Source organism: Euprymna scolopes, chromosome 9, assembly GCF_053919585.1.
Source record: "Euprymna scolopes isolate OS-2025 chromosome 9, ASM5391958v1, whole genome shotgun sequence".
Classification (NCBI taxonomy): Eukaryota; Metazoa; Mollusca; class Cephalopoda; order Sepiida; family Sepiolidae; genus Euprymna; species Euprymna scolopes.
In genome coordinates, this window is record NC_136490.1 from 128,815,121 (window position 1) to 128,842,823 (window position 27,703).

At 34.4% G+C, this 27,703-nt stretch overlaps 1 protein-coding gene across 10 annotated transcripts in view; it reads left to right on the plus strand.

The window, feature by feature from the left end:
* Positions 1–27,703, plus strand: part of LOC145284828 (myocyte-specific enhancer factor 2C-like) — a 347,716-nt gene that overhangs the window by 191,864 nt on the left and 128,149 nt on the right. For 2 of the 10 annotated variants that reach the window (XM_080133807.1, XM_080133800.1), the window contains exon 1: positions 6,133–6,970. The exons of 7 other annotated variants lie outside the window; for them this stretch is intronic. The gene's annotated coding sequence lies outside the window, so the exon portion shown is untranslated. Of the gene's footprint in view, positions 1–5,982; positions 6,971–27,703 lie in introns of those variants that run through there. One more of the 10 variants, XM_080133804.1, reaches the window with a different exon arrangement.

The window sequence follows — 27,703 nt, forward strand, 5'->3', positions numbered from 1 at the left end:
TATACACACACATATATGTATAAACACATATATACACACACATATATGTATAAACATATATATATATACACACACATATATGTATAAACATATATATATATACACACACACATATATGTATAAACATATATATATATATACACACACATATATATATAAACATTATATATATACACACACACATATATATATAAACATTATATATATACACACATATGTATAAGCATATATACACACACATATATTTATAAACATATATATATATACACACATATATGCATAAACATATATATATATACACATATATGCATAAACATATATATATACACACATATATGCATAAACATATATATATATATATATATACATACATGTGTGAGTGTATGTATAAACATATATACATACACGCACACGTATATATATAAACATATATATATACATACACATATATATGCATAAACATCTATATATACACATATTTGCATAAGCACATATATACACATATGCATAAGCACATATATACACATATGCATAAGCACATATATACACATATGCATAAGCACATATATACACATATGCATAAGCACATATATACACATATGCATAAGCACATATATACACATATGCATAAACACACATACACACATATGCATAAACACACATACACATATATGCATAAACACACATACACATATATGCATAAACACACATATACACACACATATGCATAAACACACATATACACACACACATATGCATAAACACACACACACACATATGCATAAACACACACACACACATATGCATAAACACACACACACATATATATATACACACATATGCATAAACATACATATATATATATATGCACACACACAAACACATATGTATGCATAAACATACACACATGCAGACACATATATAAATTAAATGTCTGAAAGTTCTCCACAGATTTTAAAATGAATAAAAAAATCTCAAAATGTCGCCACTTTTATAAACGTTTATTAATCACAAAATATATTTTCTAGATGATTATCCGCACTAGTGCACTGCCCGAATAGTCCATTTTTAAGTACTTTGAATTATATTAACATAGGCAGTCAGTGTCCAACCTAGAACCAGCAGATTCGGGTTGCCTCTTTGAAAGCGAAATGATATACCTTGAAACAGGGGTCTCCAAACTATGGCCTGCGGGCCAAATACGGCCTGCCAAAGTCCGGGCTGCAGAGTACTTATGGAAAACGTAATTAATTTTTTTTTTTTAATTGAGATGTACAAAAATATTGTGGTGTTTATTTTTCTTTTTGTTCAAAAAATGATTAAAAGAATGAGGTTTTGGAGAACCAGTTTTGCTAAAAAGTAAAACTAATCGGCAAAACAGTATAAAATACGTCCAGGTATTTTTTTATTTTGGCCCACGTTCTTAGCCTTTTGGCTAGGAGCAAAGTGTAGGATCTGTTCAAATGCTGCACTTTTCTGGCCTCGATTAGTGGCGGAAAAATCCTTCTAGATTGAGGCAATTTTTATTTTGGTTCCTATCTAGAGGGCCCTTTTTGGGGGGAGTTGGAATTTTCCCACATTAAACACCGACCTTGTGTTTAACTCTGCCCTCGTGGGGAGGCAAGTAAATAGGAACCTAATAAACCTTTTCAACCCTCCAGGCGCATTCGGCATTTCAAGAGAAACTATGAAAACCCCTGTGTTTCCAATCCAAGCTAACACTCGTATGATTTTCAAGTTGAAAATAAAATAGAATAAAACAAAACCTTATATTCGAATGGGTGTGAAACGCAAAGAAAGAGACCACAATAATGTTGTAACCGTTTGATCAGAATAAAATATACTTATCTAAATAGACGGGGGGGGGGGTATTCTAATTTAAAAAAATATAGATTGTGATGTAAGATCTATCTCCAAAACCTTAGGAAAAGTCCGTAAAAAAATACAGAGAGGAAGTACAACTTGATTATATCAGATGCTATATAGATAATTAGCAGGGTTACCCGGCGTTGCTCGTCATAGAAAAAAAAAATTAAAGTGGTTAAAAGTGTTTTTAATATCTTTATATTAATACTTCTATCTCTCCACTTCTCTCAATTGTCTTTCTTTTTTTATTTTTTTTGTCCCCTTTTCCATGTTTTATCACATCCTTCTCCCACATCTCTTTCTCACCTCCACCCAGCTCATTCCTCTCTCTTATATTGAAATAATAATTTAATTAATTCACCTCCTCTTAAAAAAACAAAAAAAAAAAACATTAGAAATGACTACCTACCCTCTTCCCGGCGAAACTTGGTTCAGTCGACCCCCCCCCCCAAAAAAAAACCGATTAATTATTTTAAAATTTTAGATATTAATTATCAAGGCCATCCACCGATTAAGAATATACTGACTTTGTGGGTAAGACGGCATAATCACGTTGACATAGCCGTTCTCTTCAGATCACCGAAGTTAAGCAACATTGAACCTGGTCAGTATCAGATGGGTGACCATTTGGGAATACCAGGCGCTGTGTGTAGGAAGACGTCGACACCTCCCTGCAAAAGTTGCAAACAATTTAATATCGTCACCTCCCCTAACGGGGATATACTTGCAACTGAAGACCGCTTACGAATTTTATTCATCTATAAATCTTTCTCCTTTGGAAGAAGCCGCTTCATTCTTCAACCCGCCTAGGGTAAGTGCCGCTTCGGTATGGTAACTTTGTGGGGGTTTGTTTTGTAGTTTTTTTTAAAACTTTCAGTTGTATATACAAACAAACATACACACCGAAAAACTACCCTTTATATTATAGAAGATTGTGGTAGTTCTTTTTTTTTTGTTTATTTTTTGAAAGAAAAAAAAAACAGAAACAAAACTTTCAGCTTTAGACATCTTTATTCCTTTTTTTAATCTTAATTTTACCTTATTTTATTTAATAATTATTCGATAAGTATTCGATTAACCTTATATGTACTTGATAATAAAGTCAAAGTGCTTTTTCAAAGTTCCGTATAGACGAGAAACACAATAAACACATGTACACGCGATCTGATAGTCTTAGTTATAAAAACACCCTACTTTGTCCACTTTTCTCTATTAATTTCTGATATTGTTTGAAGTATTTTTTGTTTTCTTTTTTGCCTATAAAGCAGAAAGGATCAAAGTTTAATCTTGCGTTGTTTTAAAAAGAAAAAAGTTGTGTGTTCTTGTTTCAACTGCGAGAGCAGTTCTCCGTCGAATCAGACGAGCCTCTCCCCACTTCTGTATGGTTGGAGAAACTTGTACGCAGTAATGATTGAGACGCTCCGTGAGAGAGAGAGAGAGAGAGAGAGAGAGAGAGAGAGAGAGAGAGAGAGAGAGAGAGAGAGAGAGAGAGAGAGAGTCTGTCTCTAGTAAAAAAAATATATTAAAAAATCGCTCTAGAGAAAACGCGCGTGTGTGTGTGCGTCGCCGCGCAGCAACATGTTGTCAATATTTTTATGCAGCAGCAGCAGCATGAAACTTATTCCGCTGATACCTTACACCCCAAGAATTCAGCGCTGACGTCATTGAAGAAACCTTACCATGTGAGTTTCTCACATTGCTTTCTGTATGGGATAAAAAACAAAAAAAACAAACAAATAAACAAAAAACCTGCACTTTGTTCCCAACCATGAATGAAGATCGACGACGACGACGACAATTACATCCTGCCACACTATACCGAAGGCTGAAACTAGTTTCCCTTTTTCGATCTCTCATCACGAAATCAGTTGTAATACACAAACATACGATCAATCTTTTCGGTCTTCCGGCTGGAATCGAAGTGCAGTGTTTAGTTTCATTTTTTCTTGGAGGGGGAGGGGTTGTGAGGAAGGGGGAGCCCCCCCCCGCTCCATTTTTTCCTTGAAATTATAAATACTTTATGTTAATAAAACTCCCTATAAGCTATGGCAGAGTAAATGTGGTATTATGGTGATTGCTGAAGTGAAAGTAATAAACGAAAGAAACGATATTTGAATAAATTAATCTAGTTGAAAGCAGAAGACATTGATTTTTTTGGCGTGGATTCAAAGCGTAGTATCTGTTTTGTCTTCGATTGGAGAACGAGGGGAACATCTTTCTGCACTAAGATGAGTTTTCAATTTTTTTTTCCTAGGGTGCCTTTTAGTTTCTGGGGAGGTAGATATTCCTTCGCCATGACAAAAACTGATATTGTATCTAAATTTGCCATCGTGGGGATGAAAGTAAATAAATACGAACAGCTCCTCCTCCTCCCACTCCACACATCTTTGATGGCATTGGGCCAATATATATGTATTGCTTTTTGCAAATAAAATTTTTCGAGGTGTTGAATCTCGGCCATTTTCCAAAATAGCCAACAAAACAAAGGAGATGAAAAAATAAATATATAATAAATAAATGTTACCAAAGGCTAGCTCATTTACTCTTCTACCTATCTGTTTTGTAATTTCTTTGTTTTAACTTATTTTAAAGTGACTATTTTTTACATAAAAATAAAGGTAGTGTAAAGGAAAGCCTGTTGAGTTAGAAAAAAATAAAAAAAAAGAAAAAAAAGAAAAGGGTGGTCTCCTTAGAGCCATAATCGAGCCTCGATATTAGCTCCAAAATTGAAAATTAAACAAAGTACTGGTAGAACATATTTTCGCACGATTGGTGGCATTTATTGTATGTGTTTCTAAGTAAAAACAAAACAAACAAATAAACAACAAAAAAAAACACTTTAAAATAAGTTAAAAAAAAACGCACACAACAAAAATTATCTAGGTAAGTAAAAGAGTAATAGCTTGCCTTTAGTAACATTTATGTATTTTTATTTTTTCGCCCATTTTTTTTTTTTTTTTTTTTTTTTGCCTATTCTGGAAAATAACCAAAATCTCTTTTGTTCTTTGTCGAATGAAACAATTTTTCCCCGATCCAGGGGGATTCACGAACTGGATACCCCCCCCTCCCCAACCTGCTTCAAAGACAACCTTCGTTTAACTTTGTTCTCGCGGGGAGGCGAGTAAATAAAGACACGCTCGTTATCGTTGACGTTGGTTAACCATTTATACAAATAATTTCAAGTTGTTGAGGTGAGAGTCCCTCCCCTCATCGTTTGAGAACTCCTCCTCACTCGTCCTCCTCCGTCAATTTTGTCGATTGTTCGAAAGTTTTAACAGAAGAGAGAAAGGGAATAAACAACAACAAAAATGGTGGATTGAAATTGACATATAGTGCAAGGTGAGGGGTGGAGGTGGAAAGTTGAAATGGATCGAAGGCGGAGGAAGGGGAGGAACCTTCTTCATTTCCTCCCCCATCCTTTTTTTTTTTTTTTAATACCTACATGTATACACATTTTCTCTCTCTATCGACGTAGATGTGAACGGAGGGTGGAAAGGGGCGGAGTCGTAGGGAGCAGCCGTGACGACGGATTCTCGGTGGGTGGATTTTTTTTTTTTTTTTTTTTGAAAAAGAAGGAATGTTAAATAAAAAAAGAGAAAAAAAAACAATACAGAAGATGCATTCTTGTTATTCAGCCTCCAAAGATCTCTCTCTCTCTCTCTCTCTCTCTCTCTCTCTCTCTCGCTCTGGAGACGACTTATTTTTCCTTTTCTTTCTATCAAAAAGAGGAGTAGGAGTACTACTGTTAAAGAAGAAAAAAGGAAAATCTCAAGTTCGTCAGTCTTAGCCAGACTTTCGCTTTCTCTCAGCTGCTTAAGTACTTCATTGTTATTCATTCTCTATCTCTCTCCGTATCTCTTCTTGTTCTCCTTTTTCTTTTTATAAGAAAGGAGAGAGCGCTGCTTTGAAAGAAGAAGAAGAAGAAGAAAGAACGATCTCAACTTCGTTCGTCTCAGACGCCTTTTCTCAGCTGCTGAAGTTCTTCATAGTCGTTTTTTCTTTTCTTTTCCCGAAAAAAACAACAAAAAAACAAAAACAAAAATAAACAAGCAAAAAAATTTTCTTTTCATCGGCCTTTTTTACGGAAAGAAAACGAGTGATCTCAACTTGATCCGTCTCAAACAGGCTTACTTTCTCTTTCTCTCAGCTGCTGAAGTTATTCTCCCCCCTCCCACCCCAGCTCTCTCTCTCTCTCTCTTCCTTTATATATCTCTCGCCATCTCTTCATGTGCTTTAAGCTTTCTCCTTCTCTATATTTTGTGCCTTAGTCTCTTCCCACTCACCTTTCTCTCCAGACAGAGAAAGTCCGACACCAGTAACCAGTCAAAATACGTCGATGGGAGCAGACAGAAGAGACGTAGACCCCCCTCTCTCTCTGTCTGTCTCTCTCTCTCTCTTCGGTATCGGCCGCTGTTCGTCGCGTAGGAAAATTTATCATCGCACAAGACAGTTTGTTCTTAGAATGGTCGGTGGTCCCATCGATTATACCACCAAAAACAACTAGTCTGATTACGAAAAGAAGTGACTGGACTCTGCACGGTGTGAGATTGTCTCAAGAGAAAGAAGTGTGGACTAATAAGTGTACACTGCTGTAACACTATTTACACCACTCGCATTCACCATTCCAACACACACACACACACACACACACACACACACACACATATATATATGTACAACATCTTCTTATAGAAAGGTGGAGATAGAGAGAGGCTGCACACCCCCACCCGCTGTGCAAAAAAAAAAGAAAAAAAAGAAGAGTGGCTGCTGCCATCTTTTCTACCAATAATTACTTGCCTCTTATCCTCTTCTTCATCTTCTCCCTCTCTTAACCCCCACCCCTTTTCTGCACCCCCTCCCGCATCAGAAAACAGCAGCAGCAGTAGTATCGGTGTCGACGGCGTCACAGCCGCCATACCACTAGTCTCCCTTTATTTCTCCCTCTCTCTCTCTTCTCTTCTCTCTCGCTCACCGCAGACACTGGAGTCTTTTTTAGCTGAGGAGACTGACTACAATCACTCTCCATTTATTCAACTCTGTTTTCCTAACTTAGCAGCCGGCTCGGACTCCTCTCTACTGGCTCTTTTTATTTTCATACAACGCAGTGAGTATCATACCACCATTATTATCATTATATATATATATATATATATATATATATATATATATATATATATATATATAGCAATTTGTGTGAATGTAGACACTGTCCACGCTTGCACATTTCCTGTATAAAAACAAACCACAACACACACACACACACACGCACGCGCGCGCTGTCTAATTATAACATAAGAAAACTATATTCGTTTAGGTAAATACACACACACATGTGTTTTGAAATATCATAGATCTCATTTGCCTCAGTGTACTGTGTGTGTGTATGTGTGCATGCATATTTCTCTCATATGCCATTCCATGGTGACTTAGATAAATGCATATTGAACAACTTTTATTATTATTATTTATTAATATTTAATAGAATATTTATTGTAATCACAAATAAAATAAGTTCAAACAAGACAGAAAAGAAACGGTACTTAGGCAGAATACGGGCCGTATATGATTTTTAAATTACTTTTAATTTTTACGGTATTTTTTGTTTATTAAATATATTAGATGAAAGTACAGATTAGTTCCAAAACGCCCTCCTCCTCTGCACATATTAAGAATGGCTTTCTAAAACAGAACTACGAAACATTCAGGCTATAATTAAAGTGCATTATCTGTTCTCGGCCAGAGGAGGAGAAATCTTTATTGACTGGGGTAATTATTATTTCTGCCACATCCGGAAAGTCCCTATTGGAGAGAGCTAGCTATCACCTACGTTTAAAATCAACATTGTGTTTAACTTTGTCCTCGTGAGGAGACAAATAAATAAAAATTCGATTTAGAATTGTTTCACTTTGTCTTAAGCCATCCACTTCACAGTATGTCCCAACACAACTAAGCAATGTTATTGATAACTTTTATATCCGTTTCCTGACAAAAATGACGAGGAGAAATGTTACGCAAACACTGAAAACAAAAATAGCCAACATTTTTTTTTTAATCGGAATAAAATGTTTACAGTTGAATAATTAGCTATTTTTCATTAACCTCACCAAGATTGACTTCATCTCAATGTTTGATTAATTCTTCCTTTTTATTCCTATTTACTTGCCTCTCCACGAAGGCAGAGTTAGCCACAAGGTCGGCTTTTAATGTGAGGAAAATCGAGCTCCCCAAAAAGGCACACTTCGGATAGGAATAGAAACAAAACTTTTCTTAGTCATGAAGGTCAGAACAGATACTACACTGTGATCTTGGCCCTGATTGGGTAATACTACTTTAGATCAATCAACCATTCAACCACAAACTATTCTCACTTTTATATAATACTTTCAGTCAGCTGCATCTGGTGCAATTACACACACACACACACACACACACACACACACACATATTTATTTATTATGCATCAGTTGGGGTATTTGGGCAAAAAGGAACTCTTTATACGATGGTATTTCAAAGCCTATATATAATATTTTTACAAAATCAAGACAACCACATATAAAATGAGAACAACATCGTATGTTGTATTTCCTTAGGCGTTCGTTGCAATTGTTTCATAACCATTTAGACAATTTCAAATATTATATAATTTAAAAATATTCCAAAATATCTACTCTTCAGACGGCGAAATACATTTGTTATACATATATGAATACATTCATAATCCGTATTTTAAGGGATTAAGCAGTTGAACTCACCTATATCCCAATATATATATATATATATATATACACATAAATAAAAACAGATAACGCGCGTTTTATGGTTGATATACAGAACTTTTCTATTTTGGGCGCGGCCACATGTTTTTGTGATTTAGAAGTTATGAAAAAGAAAAACAAAAAACAACAAAAACAACACAAGTAAGTTATTAATAAGTAATTATTACCTACAAATAAGTACCAAAATAATCTTCTTCAACCCCATTTCTAACAACTTTCCCTTCGAGTTTTTTTCCCCTATTTTTATTTGTGATTTTGAATCCAATTTGGTTTTTGTGTTGTCAACGACATTGAAACAGACTGAAGAATTCTTTACCGTTTTATCGCGCCCTCCCTCTCCCACACTTTCTTTCGGTATTAAAGTAACTTATGCAGAATACGGACTGTGCCGAAACAATAACGTTATTATTTAGAAATACATTCTGAACATGCGAACGGGAGTGGGGGGGGGGCTTTTCTTTTTTTCCCCCTGTTTTTAAGTATTCTGTACTTTCACATAACAATTTGATAAACAAAAGAGTACTTATACACTTATGTTACCGTGCTCAAAGAATAACGTTATTATTTTGAAAGCCATTCTTAACATGGGGAGGGGAGAATGTTTTGTAATTATTCTGTACTTCCACCTAACTATTTAATAAAGAAGATATATTGAAACTTGAATTTAACTTGAAAATACTATTTTAAAAATAGCACGGTAACATAAGTGCATATAACTGCATAAGCACCAAAAGAAAATACCGTAACAATTGAATTAAACTTGAAAATCATATTAAATAAAAATAAAAATAAAAAATAGCACGGTCCGTATTCTGCATAAGTGACAAGTTTTGTCTGGCAAGGCTTCCCTATCTTGGAACCAAAGATCAAAGTGGAGTATATGTTCTGTCTTGGCATCGGCCAGAGAACGAGAAATCCTCTAGATTGAAGCACTTTTTTTTTGTCGGTAAATTTTTACTAAGTCCACCTCAGCAATTTTTAACATGGGGAAGTTGGGGGCGTTTATTCCGAAAGCCGTTCTTAAGATGGGGAGGTTGGGGGTGCTTATTCCGAAAGCTATTCTTAACATTTTTAAAGAAAATTGTGGTGGCGGATCTATTTGTCTCTGCAACATTTAAGTGAGATTTTCTTATATAGCCGAAAACCTATTAAAGTCGGCATTTTAAAGAAAATTGTGGAGGTGGATCTAATGTAAAAAAAAAAAAAAAAACTTTTCGTGGAGGGGGAGTTGTGAATTCTACTGCGACCGACGTAAATATTTCCCCCCACTCCGCCACTAACTCCATACATTGTAAATAGACCCTGTGCCCAAACTTGTCCTCATGAGGGAGACAAGTCCTAGTCTATGAGAATCAGAAAATGTAGAATTATTCCGAAAACAAGGAAGACTTATATGAACTTTCCGAGAATCGTGTTCACCGTCGAGCGAGAACATGGGACATTTTGTCACTCTACTGTTTCTCGGATTAATGTTGCGTAAGTTTGTTTTTATTTTGGGGTGGCCATTTCACTTTATCGATGCATACGATTTGAAAAGTAAGTAGCTGAACTATTTTGCGTTAATCTTACATAGAAAATTGAACCCCTTTCTGAAAATTGAAATAGTAATTCAAGCAAATTTTTCTGTCAGTCTGAAAATGTATTCTTAATCGATGGCATTTTCGATGTGGAAATGTAATTTACACTCATAAGTATTTCGACTTGGTAAACTTTCAAAGTTTGCCATTTTTTTTTCAGCATTACATGTTTAGATAACTTTTTAATTACTTACCTTTACAGTTACCATTAAAATGCCAACTTCTTTATTGTGTCGGTTTTCGGGTATGGCGAAAACGAATATCGTATTTAAATTTTCCGCAAAAGTTTCCCGGATATTAAGCAATGTAATTTCTTATGTTATAAGTGGTGGCCATTGTTGGACGCGCGTGCATATTTTTGGCACATGCTCAAAAGTATGGTCACCATTGATAACATAAGAAATTACATTGCTTAATATCCGGGAAACTATTTGTTTGCGGAAAATTTAAATGCGATATTCGTTTGCAGCATACAGTAAAACGCTTCAAAATCAACATTTTAAAGGAGATTGTTAAAGTGAAAAGTAAGTCAAATTTTAGCCAGGTTTATACTTGATGTTTAAATGATTGCCTGAAAAACTTCCAAGTATTTTTTTAATTCAATATATTGTCACAATTTAGTCCACCCTCTCTCTCTCACACACACACGTTATAACCCAAACAGAAAAATGTGTTATTAATCCCCCTCAAAATTTTTTCTTTAGAAAGATTTTTTGTAGGTTGAAGCTATACAAAATCTCCCGACATATTTCTTTTGTAAACTTCGCTCTTTTGTGTTTAGTTTTTAGCGTGAAATAGAATGAATCTCTCTCTCTCTCTCTCATATATATATATATATATATATATATATATATATATATATATATATATATATATATATATGCACTACTAGCGGGGTGACCTGACGTTGTTCAGGATTGAATGATGATCAGCGAATGTTGTTTCACACTCTCATATTTTTATTGTCATCGAAATCGATGAAACCGTCCATTTTTTTTTCAATCAAATCGATTGATTGCCTGCTTTAGCTGAAGACCCATCGCAGACGCAGTGTCAGTGCATCATGCCTCTGAAGTGACTTAGTTCACAATACATTGTAATCTACATTGCACTGTAGAGAGCCTACTGTTGATTTTATAAAATTATATTTTATATATGATAGCTTCAATTAAAGTTTAAAATGTAAAAGTCAAGTATGCCCTAAAGAGAAACATTCATTTCGAACGCACCCCCTGTGATATCAAAGAACCTTCTGTTGATTTTATATTTTGTGTCGTAATAAAACTTCTCAAATGCCTTTGTGGCGTTAGGCTATATAAGGTGTTAATTTTGGCCCAAATCGCCTGTTTCTTCTTTCATCGGATTATTTCGATCATCGATACTTATCAAAGTCATTTCGATACAAAATCAATCTAAGAACACTGCCAGGCACACAAAGTACCTTCGTGTGAGATTTTATAATGATCGGTCCAACCTTTTTCGAATCCATAGGGAATCAGCTCACAGACAAAGTTCCGTTTAGTGTATGTGTGTGTATATATATATATATATATATATATATATATATATATATATATAAAGCTGAATGTGTGTGGGTGGGTCCACACACACCCACACCCACAGTGTGTGTGTGTCTGTGTCTGGTCACGAATAGGCTCCTATATGGTTGACTATTTAAAAAAAAAACTGATTACATATAATGATAGATGTATTTTGCTTTGGTTTTGATACCCCCAAATTCGAAGCTATCTCTTTACAACCCTTCCTTTTCATAACCTATCATGCTTTCATAAATCAGAGTCCATTTTCTGTAGGCATTTTTGAACCCAGTCAACGACAGGTACTTTTGCTAGTATATATATATATATATATATAATTAAATGAATGAGTTTGCGCTACGAAAGAATTGGACATGTCAACGTACTTAAAGGAATAAATTGTAAGATGGTCAACATCTTGAAATTTGGAATATAGGTTTTTGTCATTTATTTGTTATATAAGTGTTATACTCTGGCCGAATGTTACTCAACATTCATGCTATGATCAAAGTTTGATAACAGTTCTTGGCTAAGTCAGTGAACGTGAAATCCCTATAGACTGAGGCAATTTAAATTTTTGTCTCAGTCCAGAATATCCATTTTGAGAGAGCTGAAAGGCAAGTAAATATGGTCTTTTTAGGAATGAGGATGTTTTTTTTTTTTTGTCAGGTATTTCTCAACCGTGTAGAACAGTTTATTGTGAATTGGATTCGCGAGTGTATGTTTTTACAAACAGGACGCGGGCCCTCAATTTTTGCACTCCGTTTGCATTTCTACAAGGTCGGCCCTGTTTCCCTGCACTCACCTGTCTAACGAAGATAGGTGGATCGATATCGCACGATCTGCTCAGGTAATATTTGAATATCCAGTATCATCAATGCTATTTTGTTGTGGATACTTTCTCTAACGCAAGGTTTTTTAACTGAGTTTTCTTTAGGTTGGAGGGGGATGCGATCAAGGGTCCACACCCACTTTGAGTTAAAATACTTCCCTTGAACTTATGTTGAGGTGCAGGTGCGGTCCGAGAGTTGATAGGCTGATAAGAACTGGAGATGGGGCCATAAAGAACTTGTGTCGAAACGGTTGAGAATGCAAAATCTATTTTTAAAAACGCACGTTTTATTTTTGTTGTCGTTTTTATAAACATACGATTAAAATAGTCAAATTTGTTTTCAAGTATCTTTTTGGTTAAACTTAAGTACATTAAGAAAATTACAACTTTTAAGAGACGTGTTCAATTAGCTATCTAAATTCATTGTAAATTATTGTACCTGCCCAACGTTGCCCGGGAGTCATTTTACTTTCATTTTTGTTTCGTTCGTTCGTTAATTAATTTTTTTTAACTATGCGTTTTTCTTTGCCAAATTATTATTATTATTATTATTATTATTATTATTATTATTATTGACGGATCTGAACGAGAATCACCAATAAGTATCAATAATAATCTACTGAAAAAATTGCAAAAAAAAAAAAACGAAAGCCGTTCTTAACATGGGTAGGTTGGGAGTGTTTATTCCGAAAGCCGTTCTTGGAGGTGGGCGGAGAGGGCTGATTGTCGTTCAAGTCAGCCTTCTTCTTATTATTATTAACAACAATAAAGTAATTTTAAAAAAATTGAATGACTAACTCGTTTACAAAAAGGCTGGAATGCATTCTGGTTGATTTAATCTTGTAATTAAATTATTTAAAAAAAAATAGCAATTAAATAAAAGTTCGTTTGACATTATTGCATTCCTATTGAATATTAAAATAATGTGCAAGTCACGTACAGACGAGAAACACGCACATATACGAAAAGAATCTTTCTAAATTCAGTACCGGAGATTCGTTTCACCTTTGTAATCCAAGAATTAACTTTGTAAAAATGAAAAATTAAGAAAATTAAGTTTGGAGACGAGTAAAGGCCGCGGAAAAAAGAATGATTCAAAAATATTTTTATGCTTGGATAGAGGACGGGAGGGGGGGGGGATCGATTTACATTTGTTTTGTTTTTTTTATTACAAAAAAAAAAAAACTTAAACTAAAGAAATGTTTGAATAGTGATTAATATTTGTTAGTGCTTAAAATGTTTTATTTAAAAGAAAATCATTTTTATTGCGGGAATGCATCGTTTTTTTTGTTTCTACCCGCTTTTAATTTTGAAAATACTTAAAGACGTGTGCGTGTGCACTGCACTGAGTACTACATTTCTGTACGTCGTACAGAAATATTTTACATAGGATTTTCGAGATAAATTTAAATTTTACGGTATTTTTGTTTATAAAATTATTAAATGAAAATACAGAAATAGCAAAAAAAAAAAAAAAAAAAAAAAAACGCCCTTCCCATGTTAAGAATAGGTTTCTAAATATTATTATTTATTTTGTTTTTAAAGTACGGTCCGGAAGTTTATTTACTTTTTTTAAATACCAGCGGGGGCGAATGCAGATTTCGTATTCATTATTACAGAGCCAAGTAAGTACTGATTTCGAAACAATAACAACAACAAAAAAAATACTTGGGTACCATCAGCTAAAATCGAAATCAAAACATCTACCGCTCCAGCCGCGGTCTCTGCTGTTTGAGCTATCGACAGATATACAGGAGAGATTTAAAGTTGAACCACTTAAAGCTATGGATTAATTTGCGCATGCGCAAAAGTAATGGAAATATGTCGGCAAGTTGAAACAAACATTTTTCGTTTCAACTAGCCGACATATTTTGTATGCGTGTCCATCCAAAGATTTTACTTAAACCATCCTTGGTGTATGATTACTATTTCCTGTTAATTTCAGTGTTATGTGACCAGTAGTTTAAGAGTTTATCGGTTAAATATGTTTACATACATACTGTTTTATTTATATAGATTGTTTACTGATTTTTCTGTTATAAAGTTCTAATTTCCCACATGGTTTATATTTCGTAATATCATTTTTGCGGGTAAATAAAATAAAACCGATTTGGTATGGGTTGATGGGTTTATATTAGGGTGGGGAGTATAGTTTTTGTGTTCGGTCCTTAGCAGATGGTCCCAGGCATTATCTACTCCTTTGAGATCGATTTATTGCGGGTTGTCTGAGACGGTCTCTACTGGGGCTGATAACAGCAAATTTGATGCCCTTTCAAAATGCCCCTTTTAGGCGGGAGGGGGGGTACTGGATTCTATATGTGAAATTGACACTGCCATATCCAGCCTTGGTGATGAATATTGTGTTCATAAAGTTAGTTCCTAAAAGACTAGGATATGGAGACTGACACAGAAAACGACTCTTTTGAAATCGCGTAGTAAATTCCCCTCCTTTCACAGGAGAGCTACACAAATAACGAACCAGATTCAGAAAGGAAATATTTACTGTATTAGACGACGGAGAACGAAAGCTTGAATCATCATCATTGATATTTTTGCATATCAGGTGGCGAATGCATCTTTCTTTCCTGATAGATGTGCGGATGTGGGAGTTATGTGTATAAAATACGTGTGGTAGCCTGGATTTATTATTTTTTTTGTGCAATTTGAGCCTCTTTGGTACAAGTGCGCGTATTCAGTACAGAAATCGTTGATACTTGAGAGCGCCGCACTCCGCAGTCACAATGTAAAAATTGTACCAACGTTTAAACTAGGCGAATTCGATATATAATTTAATTTTAATGCGTTATATATAAATTATGTTTTTACGAGTTCTTCATTGTTAACTATGCTGCACTTTTACCGACTTTTAACTGAAATATTAAGTAGTAATAATGCTGCTATGGTACTTGGTACACATAAACAACGAAAAACAAAGTTATAAAAAGGCGAGAAATAAAACCTTTACGCAAACTATTTTAAAGTCTACAAAAAAAAAAAAAAAAAAAAAAAAAAGTATTTTCGGTTATCTTTACGATTAGTGCTTCCACTTCACTGCCGGTGGGTGATGTCACTGATGTCCCTACCCATTTTGTACTCTAAATATTTAATAAACAAAAGATACCGTAAAAAAAATCTATTAAAAACGAAAGCAATTTCGGAAGTGACGTGAAAACAATAATCGTAAAGATAACCGTATTTTTTATTATTATTATTATTTATTATTATTATTATTTATTATTTATTATTGCGCAAGTTTAAAAAAAATGCAGTTTTATTCGTGAAATTCCATTTCAACTCCTAAAACTGTTCAAAGTTTTAGCCGTTAAGCTGACATGATTAATGATGAACCATTACTAGGTTTCCGTCAAAAATGGTAGACCTGAGAGAACTTCCCCCCCCTATCGTAAAATTAATTCCTTTCCACGTTGTTGATTACCGTTGATAGCAGACTTCACTTTCATAATTGTAAGGAAAAAATTTTTTTTCTTCATCACTTCAAATAGTTTTAGCGGGACGAGAAAAAAAAAAAAAAAAGGCACGTGTTTACACGTCAAGTTTTACATGACGCGATGGAAGCACGTGCGTTCGCGCACAGACACACACTTGCACGCTCACAGACAGAAGAGTGATGAAAAATGATAAATATTCATTGATCCGTCAAATTTAAACAAGGAATTATAATAATGAAACATCCTTAGTACATGGATTTCCAAAGATATGCGCTTCTTCTCATCGATATCAGAGGATAAACATAAAAAAAATGCATGACTGGTTAATTTGAAAATATATAAAAATCGCTCTGAACGTGTTTATTATTCAGTTCCATTGTTAATGTCTCTTCGTCGCTGTAATATATATATATATATATATATATATATATATATATATATATATATTTCAGAATATATATATTCTGAAATTGAAATAAATTAGGCAAAAAAAGAGGGGATCTATGATTATTACCTTTGCCACTTTACTTAGAATTTGTCTATTTCTCGCTAGAATCCCCAATCACCATAATACCACATTCACTCCATGGGCTCGTCCTACTAAAAAATCCCAAATTGATTTTTTTTATAAGTCTGCCATTTAAATTTTAAAAGTTAAATCCAATTTTATTTAAGGGGCAATAAGACTAGCAATAATTTTCATTTAAAAGTTTGCTGGGTCTTTTTGACGAGGACTCAAATGTTTGCAACCGCTAAAAATTATTTATTTTTTAATTGTGATGATTGTTCGTGATTTATATTAATGGCTGAATAGTTATGATAATGATAAAGTTTGGGAAAAAGGAAAAACATATGAAAAATGGAATCCCTCGTTTTTAGGACATTTAACTGGGTTGGGAGACAGAAATGGGCAATTAAGGGTGGAAAAGAGGGTGGGGACAATGATTAGCCTGCTACTTCGTAAAAGTGTGGCGTTTTAGAAACGTCAAAAGTACTATCAACAGTGCATCGAGTACTCTGGACATGCACGGTGCCATGGAAAATGTGTGTGTGTGTGTGTGTGTGAGAGAGAGAGAACGTGAGAGAGAGAGAGAGAGAGAGAGAGAGAGAGAGAGAGAGAGAGAGAGAGAGAGTTAAGAGGTAATTTGTCGGAATGTTTTAAAAATAATACAGAAAAATGCAATAGCTTCCTCAACTCAACCACATTGTCATTAGTCGAGGATTAAGGCTAAGAAAATTAATTTACACTAGCGGGACCTGTGGAAATTCCACAGCGGACTCTTTCGTATGTAATATATTGATGTTGGCATTCTGCGCTGCGGATGATCAGCGTAAATGGAGACGCCTTGATATTATTGTAGCTCTTTTGTTAAAACTGCAAAAGTACTTAACTCAGCTAGCAGGGACGCCCGGCGTAGCCCGGTCGTAAAATACACTTAAATACGATATTTTAATTTATGCAGATTTCATATATATAAATATAGAGTGACTTTTCTATCGATTCTTATAAATTATAAAGCTTTGATTTCAAAAATAAAAATATATATCCATATGATCTGGGTGCATCAGCTTGAATCAAAACCGAACCCGAAACTTATGAAGAAAATATATACTATAACTGGAGTTTCTTCAGCTATGATCGAAACCAGAACTTATGTTGAATTCTTGGCAAAATTATTTATAAAAAAAAAAAAAAAAAATGGATGCCTTGAGTGTCATCAGCTATAATCGAAACCACAATCAAAACTTATGAAGAATTCTTGGTAAAATTATTTATTACAAAAGAAATGGAAGGTCATAACAATTAAACGATAGTCACTCGGAAAGAAAATGATGTAAATGTGACACACAAAATAACACACACACACATTAATATATAGATTTTTATTGGTTAAAATTTATTTCTAGTAAAAAAAAAAAAAAGAAAACGGAGTTTCTACCCGCGTTCTCAATAGCACGATTAATGCATTGTGTGCGTGTGTATTTCTTTAACTTTTTAACATTAAGCATGTAGATTGATAAAAAAAAAAAAAAAATGGAACCATTTCTTAAGAACATTAATTTTCCAATTACAAAAGACACACATGTTTTTCTTTACTTTCTCTGTCATTTTCTTTTATAATAAAAATAAACAAACTAGAAACGTATTCGTTATTAGAGAGGTTTATAAAGATGCCGACTAATATCTTTACGTTCTGTTTCGCGTGTCTGTAAACTGCCATCAAACAAAACTATTGTTACGTAATGAATTTGTTGATGATTAAAAATCCGACACGATGATGATGATGACTTTTCTGCCCGACAGAAAAACAAATATACAAACAATGCGTCCTGGTTCCAATGCTATTAACATTGACTAAATAAATCCAAGGAGAATCCTCCGAGAATCTGTAAGAAGTCCGGAGCCTTATTTGTAGTACGATTATAGCGCACGTTGCGTCTGCATTGTATGCATGTGCGTTTCAGTTCACGTGGTTCTCTTCAGGCGTGTTTATGATGGGATGAAAAATGGCACTTTAAGAGAGGTGGGTTGGTTTTACTTTCCTAATAAATTAAAGCAAAGAACAAGGCACTATATATATATATATATATATATATATATATATATATATATATATATATATATATATATATATATATATTAACAGAGCACAAACTCGTTTTTCACTCTAGAATGCATTATTTCTCACTAGTGCCAACACTCTTTAAAAAATGACGAGGTAAATTATGCTTCGTCATTGCACGCACTAATATATTAATATAAAATAACGTTTCAATTGGTGAGGTTAAAAAAACAAAGAAAAAATAAAGAAAGAGTTCTAAGAAAGAAAATCTATGGATCAGTATACAAACAAAAAACGGTCTCATTATGAAAATAGATGGAATAATTTTTATCCGAATTTATTTCAGACGACGGGGTGGGCTGTTTGACTTGCTATTTGCTTTTTGTTTTTCTCTAAACATTTGAAATGGTTTCGTCCGGAAGTTTTCTTTACTCACTATCGTTTGTATGGTGGGATGGATATATATTTATGCAAAAATAAATACACTTTGAAGTGATTTCGTCCGACAATTTTTTTTTCTTCTCACTAACTTTGTCCGACGGGATAGCTATATATAAATTTATTCATATGAACACATTGGTCTTTATTATAGAGTATGTACGACATGAAAAGAAACTGGAATCTTAAGAAGGTATCAATCATACCAGTCATTATAGGAGCAACCGGGCTAATAAAAAAGAATTAAAAAAAAAAAACTATCTGGCGAATATACCTGGTGAACCAAATGCAAAAGAAATACAAACAATAACACTTAAAGGGGCGGTTAGAATTTTAAAAAGATCTCTCGGTTGGAGTAACTAAACTAATGGGAAAATGTTTGGCATCCGGTAGAATGCCCCCATCCCCAGCAAAAACAAAGTGATAAGAAAATTCAAACAAAAAAGAGTGGATGGTTATATCTATTCTTCGCGGGACTACTCGGAGTTACATGAAGATGCTTATATTTTTTCAACCACATTATAACACCACAATTTTTTTTTTTTCTAATTAAAAAATGTATTATGAATTCAATTTTTTGAGCGGGGCCCAATAATGTATTCAACATTGACTGAATGGGAGGATGTGTAAGTATTTATTGAAAAATATTTTGATAAACTTATAGTCGTTAATTCTATCGAGGCGTATCCGGCGTTTCCCAGGAACCAATGAAAAGCACTTTGCTTTTCTACTTCAAACAGCTTATTGATATTTATTTATTTTAAATAATTTTCAAGTTAGCTGCTAACGCACTTACTGATCCGCGCTTTTTTTTTTTTTTTCATATTTTCAAGTTTAATTAAAGTTTTGATATCTGTTTTTATTAAATTGTAAGGTTTAAGTGCAAAGTAGGTACAAAACACCCTCTCCTTCCTATATTAAGAAGGGCTTTCTAAATAATGTTATTATTTAAGCACGGATCAGTACCTAATGTTATAAATAATATGAATAAAGGGTATTTATGCAGACAAGGTACCACGCTATTTTTTTTTATATAGTATTTTCAAGTTCAATTCAAGTTTTACAGTATCTATTGTTTATTAACTTGTTAGATAAAAGTACAGAAACACTTACAAAAAACACCCCCCGCCCGACATGTTCAGAATGGGTTTCTAAATAATAACGTTATTATTTCAGCACGATACCGTCTCTGCATAAGTACCAAATAAAGTATTTCCTGTTTATGAACGCGAGTTAATATAGTCTGATGTTATATATAAATTGCGAGAGTCTAAATTTCCAAGCAGGCGGGGGAGAATTCGTAGGTGTGTCAGAAACTTCGTGAAAAATATTGAATAATTCGACCCCCTGTCTTTCCAAACTTATAACTACTCGAAAAATGTAATTCAAACCCTAATTTTTTTTCAATTAAAGGGGCAAGGACAAAGGTTTCATTAAAAAAAAAAATACAAACGTGGCTTAAAAAAAAGGTTTTAACATTCGGACTTTACAGGTAAATTTCCCCCCAAAAAAAAACTGTTCTTTTTTTTGTTTTAAATTAGAATATATTATTTATTGATCTTTTATCTTCAATTTGTGATATATAAAACTTTGGCACATAAATTATTTACTTTTTAATAGACATTTCGAGATTGGGGGGGGTGAATTAATTCGACCCCCTGTCTTTCCAAGTACTCGAAAAATGTAATTCAAACCCTATTTTTTTTTCAATTAAAGGGGCAAGGACCAAGGTTTTATTAAAAAGAAATACAAACAACGCGTTTAAAAAAAAAAAAAAAAAGGTTTTAAACTTCGGACTCTCCAGGTAAATTTCCAAAAAACTGTTCTTTTTTTTTGTTTTGTTTTAAATTTGAATATATTATTTATTGATCTTTTATCTTCAATTTGTGATATATAAAACTTTAGCACATAAATTATTTACTTTTTAATAGACATTTCAAAATAGGCTGAGGCATGAATTAAAAAAAGAAACGTTTGTCTAAAATATATTCGATTTATTGGAAAGAGCATAAAATTTCACATTGACCCTGAAAATATCGTAAAAATAGAATCAATAGAAAAATTTTGATAGATTTTTAAAGTTTAAAAATTGGAAAATACTGAACTCGTAAAATTCAATTAATTTCATTACTGTTTTTTAAACAATACAAAAAATATTTCTATTACTTTTTATACAACTTTAATAGTTTATTTTGGAAGTATAATCCATAAAGAAAATAAACCCACTTTAAAAAAAGAAATTACGAGTCTTTTTATATTTTATTCGCAGTTTCGCGTTAGGGGTGTCAAAAATTCCTACAAAAAATTCTGAAGACATTATTATAGAGATTCAAAATAATAATGTTAAGCACTTGTGCATTTTAACATCTCTAAACAAATTAATTGTTTTCATTTTAGGCGAGTTCCGTCCGCGCAAGTGAGGAGCTAACAAACCCCGGCCTCCTCGTGTTATGAATAGGGTTTTAAAATATCCATGGAATGTTAAACTGCACATGTGCCGAATGTTAAGTTTTCGAAACTCTGTGGCATCATTATGATGGTGATGCTGAGATAGAAGCTCTAATTCATCATCATCATTCTACTTTACTTCTCGCAAATCACATTATTTAGTAGTAGTAGTAGTAGTAATGAAATAACTACTACTACTGTAACTGCTGCTGTTGTGTTTTTGCATAAAACACTACCATAAAATTATTCCAGGTCCAGGATTTTTGAAAAATTAAAGAAAGTAAACTCACCCAACTCTCAGGTCAGTTCTACTCGGAACATGGTAATATTACAAAGTGTAGTATCTGTTCCCATTTCGCCATTCTGCTGAGGATCCAACACGTGGCCCAGAATGATGCTTTCGTTCAGTCCCGGAAGACTATCCTCCTAGACATTACATCCTACTCCAGGAGAAAAGAGAGGTTGGTTTTATTGCTGTTTGCCAGAGGCGCGCCTACCAGGGAATACGACGTGTCAGATCACAACAAATTTTGCACTCTTTCAGAGTGCTCCCTTCCCTCCACTATATACTTGTCTCTCTCGTGAGGGCAGAGTTATTTGACCCTGTGTCTATTTGTAATGTAGAGAACATTTAGCTCCCTAAAAGGGGACACTTTGGATTGGAACAGAAATAATAAAGAATTACCTTAGTTTCAAAGGATTTTTCCTTCACTCGCATAGATGTAGTGTAGTAGGTTATTTCCTTTCCATCGCAGCAAGATGTGACACAAGGTCGGAAACTGGAGGAAAGTCAGGCCAGAGCACCTAAAGGAAGAAAATTGCCTTAAAAAATTCCCTCGGCAGCCCTGTCGACATTCTCTGGTAGGGTCGCCTCAGGGAGTAAGCAATAAACTTATTCCACTCGAAAGATTAGAGGAAACGAGTTGGGAAGGTGAACCTTCTAGGACTACGCAGAACTATATCTCAGCTCGAAAATGCAAGGTCATTCTATACAAGAAAAAAAAAATACTATATTTGGCTCGTAGCTAGACCCAAGGAGTAAAGCTGATTTCAGCAGGAGAACTCCCCCCCCCCCGACCCCCAAATCAACAGTTTAGACCATTCCTGTAATGATCTGGTTCCTGTTGATTACCGTGTTATGCTGGTTCTGTGCAGTTCTAGGAGGTCCATCGTTCCAGGCTTTGCCTTCTCTCTTTGAAAAGGGGCCAGTTATTGCTAATCGCTTGAGGCGCCTCTAACGAGGGGAATGCCAACGGGGCTGCCCAGCGACATCTTTTGCAGGGTCAGGGTGCTCCTCCTCGGGATGCTGACTTTTTAAAACCCATCTCCCGACCCTAGTGTCACAGTTCTCGCAGTGGCATAGATATAAACACAAGCTTGCCGAAAAGCGATAAATAACCTCGCCGAAACTCTGGTTATTTAACGTTTTGGTTGGAGTGGTGGGGGTTTTCATTCATTGAAAAGAAGAAGAAAAATAAAAATCGGACAATAATGATGGGGAAGTGCGAGCGTGTGGGGGAAGGGGGGTCATTATGATTGTAACGATCCGATGTCGTTTTAGTAAAGCGAAAAATTCTACATTTTTGTACTTTTGTTTGTGTTAGCTTTAATACACACATCGGCCTTTTCTAATAAACATGGTGTAACCAGTTCTCGCGTATCTGTGTACCTGTGTTTTTCGTCTGTACGAGATTCGCACGCAAATAACCTAAAATAAAAGGGAAAAAATCTAATCCTATTAGAAAAAATAAATAATTTAAATAAATTAAATTCATCAAAATGAATTTCTGTTTCTTCGTAAACAACTGTACTGACATGCTGAAGTTCAAGTTTAATGTGAACAAACATCTTGCTACTCATCTCCCTTCATAATGCCCACGCAAATTATCTCCCCGATAGTAGCCCCCTACTTCAAAGTGGCACTGTGTGCCTTGCTTGGGGTGAAAATTGATTTAAAAAAAAAAAAAAAAAAAAAAAAAAAAAAAAAAAAAAAAGTCAGCCATTTTATTGGGGGTGGGGGCAATAGTTGAAACAAAGTAATTTCGTAACCTTCGAAATTCGAAAGGACTAAAACTATTTCTGGCCTTTAAATTGTTGACAAATTTCCATGCAAGATTTAGAAACTATCGCACGAATTTATAAATAGTTATTAAAACAGAAGTAGGCTGACCTACACGAGTGAGGTCCCCAGCGAAATACGCATCGACTCCGATGTTGTACGCAGCGCGTTTCGGAGAGCGTTCATTAATCCGAAAAAGGAAGGAAAGAATTTTGGCGTGCGCTTTTCGGATTATTTTGTTATGTTTTTTTGGGGGGGGGGCTAGATATTTTTTTGGTCGGAGATTATAGTTATTTTTATTTTTGAATAAAAATAATCATTAAAACAAAAACAGTCGTGTTCTCGTCGAGTATTATTATTATTATTATTATTATTATTATTATTCAAGAAAATAAAAGGTACTCATGCACTTATTGATCCGATCCGTGCTGAAATAACGTTATTATTTAGAAAGCCATTCTTAACATGGGGACGGGAGGGTGTTCTGTACCTATTCTGTACTTTCAGCTAACAATTTTATAAAAACAGATATCGGCCAATTTTCCTGTTAATAATTACCTATAACTATCATCTCCGCCCTAAAAATAAAAACATATAATAACAAAAATTATTCGAAAAGTGCAAAGTTCAAGTAAAAAATAAATAAATAAGTAAATAAATAAGTAAAATAATAATAATAATAAAAAAGGCCACACACGCCAAAATTCTTTCCTTTACTTTCCGGATTAATGAATATTCCTTAAAACGTGGCTGCACTGCTGCAGAGCCGATGAGTATTTCGCTACGTCTGCCCAACAGTAAAATATATATTATTTTATAATAATTTGGTTCCCTGAATACTTCCTTAACTAAATAAACAGCGAAGAGAAAAGGACATCTCCCACCAGGCCACGAAGTCTATTTTGAACCCTATCAAGGCAGGACAAGTCTTTTCTAGCAGCTCCTGTCCATATGTGGCAACAGTATTCCATACTTGGACGTATCTGGCTCTTATATAGATAGAGAATTGCATCAGCAGTGAGATATCTACTGGATCGATAGAAGGATCCGACCATTTTTCCAGCGGACTTGGCAACAGATTTGATGTACGTATTCCCTCTGAATACTTCCCTAACTAAATAATACCGTAATTTACGTTATGTTGGCTGACTTTATCTTACCATGGCGCGCAACTGAAACATGATACATTTCCACCGGTGTTAGGCCCAAAATAACGGCTCGTGTAATTTTCGCTGTTTAACTCAAATTACAATAACTTTGGAATAAATTAAATCAAAACGAATAAAGCTGATTGTGTATATGCGATAAAAATGGCTTTATGGTGATTTTCTTTTAAAATCTAACTTATAAAACTCACTATGCCTTTCTCCATGTTTTCTGCAAAAGGAACATCTACTGACGTTATTTATAACTAGTTGACTGCAACATATTCATGACTGTGTAGCGATAGCTAAATATTTTATATATCCATATAATTATCGCCTATACACTAATTTTGTATCGTCGATGTTGGGCCTATTTTACCACCGACGTCATCGAGGGTCATTCGAACTGCATCCTGGATATCACCGTAACGTTCATTTAGTTGTAACATGCTTATTTCGTAGCTTTGCAGAGCATGGGATCAGTCCTGTGTTACAGTCTCAGACACACCCTATACTTTAATTTTATTCAAATTTTTGTTAGATAAATTTAACTTTCGAAATCCTATTTAAAACAATATTAATATTTATGGAATAAATAGATAAACGCCCATAGTTTTAAAAACTCTAGCGAAACAGAAATTAGACTCCCGGACAACGCCGAGCTGGTAAAGTTATTGACACGTTTGTGTATTGAAATTAATTGGAAAATAAATCCACCTGTCGCTTCTAAAAAAAAAAAAATCCTGTGGTTCCCTGGTGCAAATAGTTATTGCAATTTTTGTTTCGATTTTGTATTGGCATCTTTTCAATTATATTTTTTCTTTTATGATTATTTATCCATATTTTATTTATCGAATACAAATATGAGAATATATTGTCAATATCGAATCTAGTTTATGACCGACACCTCATTCGAATTGGATTCTACGTATTACCATAAAATGCATTAGTGATGAGATCCCCATTTCATAGCTATGGGGGAGTATGAAATCATTCCTTTGTTACAGCTATTCTTAGGTCCATTCTAATCTGGAGCGATAGTACTTGTCAAGGACCCCATCTGAGGAAGTGTTGTGCAGAGCACCCTGTCCTACTTTCACGGGTACAAAAACGACTTCGAAATCTAGTAGGTGATGTCCGCTTCTCCTCGATACTACCTCGTTCTCACAGAAGATATCTTACTAGTCTTTCTCTGCTCTTTATCGTCATTTTCATGGCAGGTGCTCGGTTGAGCAATTGCTCTCTTCTCTCTTGGAGTCACAAAAAATAGCTCGAGTTTTTATATCCGCCTATTATATCCAGCTAGGGATTTACAAAAACTCGTCTAACTACAACCACTACCAATAATTTTCATTTCTCCCTATCTGGATAAAACTAAATGAAACTTCTATGAGTAAAGTTTCTTTCGTAGAACTGCCCGCCTGTGTAACATAATACCGCATGGCTGCCTCCCAGCTGACTACAACATTATTTCCAAGTTCAATGTAAATAAATTTGTGATGCTCCGCCATATTAAATTATTAAATTCTGTGTGTTTACTACCATCATTACCAATCATCACGGTGTTGTCTCACCTTACATTCATTAAACCCTTATCCTAGATGATGATGATAATAATAATAATAATAAGAAGAAGAAGCAGTAGCAGCAGCACAGCTCTTAATTACAAAAGTATGAAAACTTACTTTACCCGACAATCAGTATGACTTTGTATTTAGTTATTGCGTTGGGACAGTATTCTGTTCAGTTCTAGGAAGTCCACTCTTCTAGGCAGAAGGAAGTTTATTGCTAATCACCTGGTGGGGTGGGGTGGGGGGCTCTTACCGGAATACTCAAACATTTTTTGGACGCCAGAGTGCAATTCACCTAGTGCACAGGCTTTTCAAAGCTCTACCCTATCTTGTGCCTAATTTCCAGCAGAAGAGTTAATTTAAAAATTTACAAAGGAGTCACCACTTATCAAGGCCCGGAGTCCAGTCGAGGATAAGGGTTAATGGGTATACATTAGTCAATGTGATTATAGTGTAGTAAACATAAGTAGTGGAAATTTTGTAAATTGGATTACTTAGGGGGTCGGTTCATCAGAACTTGTTTATTGTGAAAAAATACTGACTCAACGGTTGAAATTCGGCTAAAAAAAACTTACGGGAATTAATCCGTGTGTGTGTGTGTGTGTGTGTGTGTGTGTGTGCGCGCGCAGACTAAAAAAATGCTGTGGCCGATTATAGTCGAGAGAAACTCAAAGGCTACCAAGGTGTAAGAGAGCGCGACACTATATTCTCAGGCTTACTTTACTTACACTTAAGACCCCTTCCTGTAATGCTGAGTACTTAACCAAGGAGCATAAAGCATATTTTTTAACCAAGGAGCATTAAGCGCACACACACAAACACACACACACATATATATATATATATATATATATATATATATATATATATATATATATATATATATATATATATTTTGTGTACAGAAAGTTGTTAGTTGAGACAGGTCATTGGTACCGTCGGTTTCAAGCCCGATAATAAGGCCCGTTTAAGGTATCCTTATCGAGCTCTCTTCAGCCAATATTCGTCAATTATATATATATATATATATATATAGTCTTTGATACTCGACCGAAGATTGAACCTCAGTTTCATAGCCCATTAGTGAACACTCTTATACCAAACGGAGAGCCAATTAATTGTTAAAATGAAGACTTTCTTACATTATATAGCTTACTTGCCATATATACATTTTCATAAAATTATTTTACATCACATACAATAGATTCATTTTATGTGTCGATGTCTTCATTTTCTTTTCTATTGTTCATGTTTTATTTCTCTGAACTTTTTTCGTGTTTTAATGTGAGGTCGTTTGACTAACCCCTATCAAAGGATAATAAAATGAATGTTTATTGTGTAAAGAGAAGTCAACGATATGACAAAAGACCGGAGGTCGGACAGCACGGATGTGTATATACGACGTTTCCGTACATATTCGGTGTGGATTCATGAACGTCC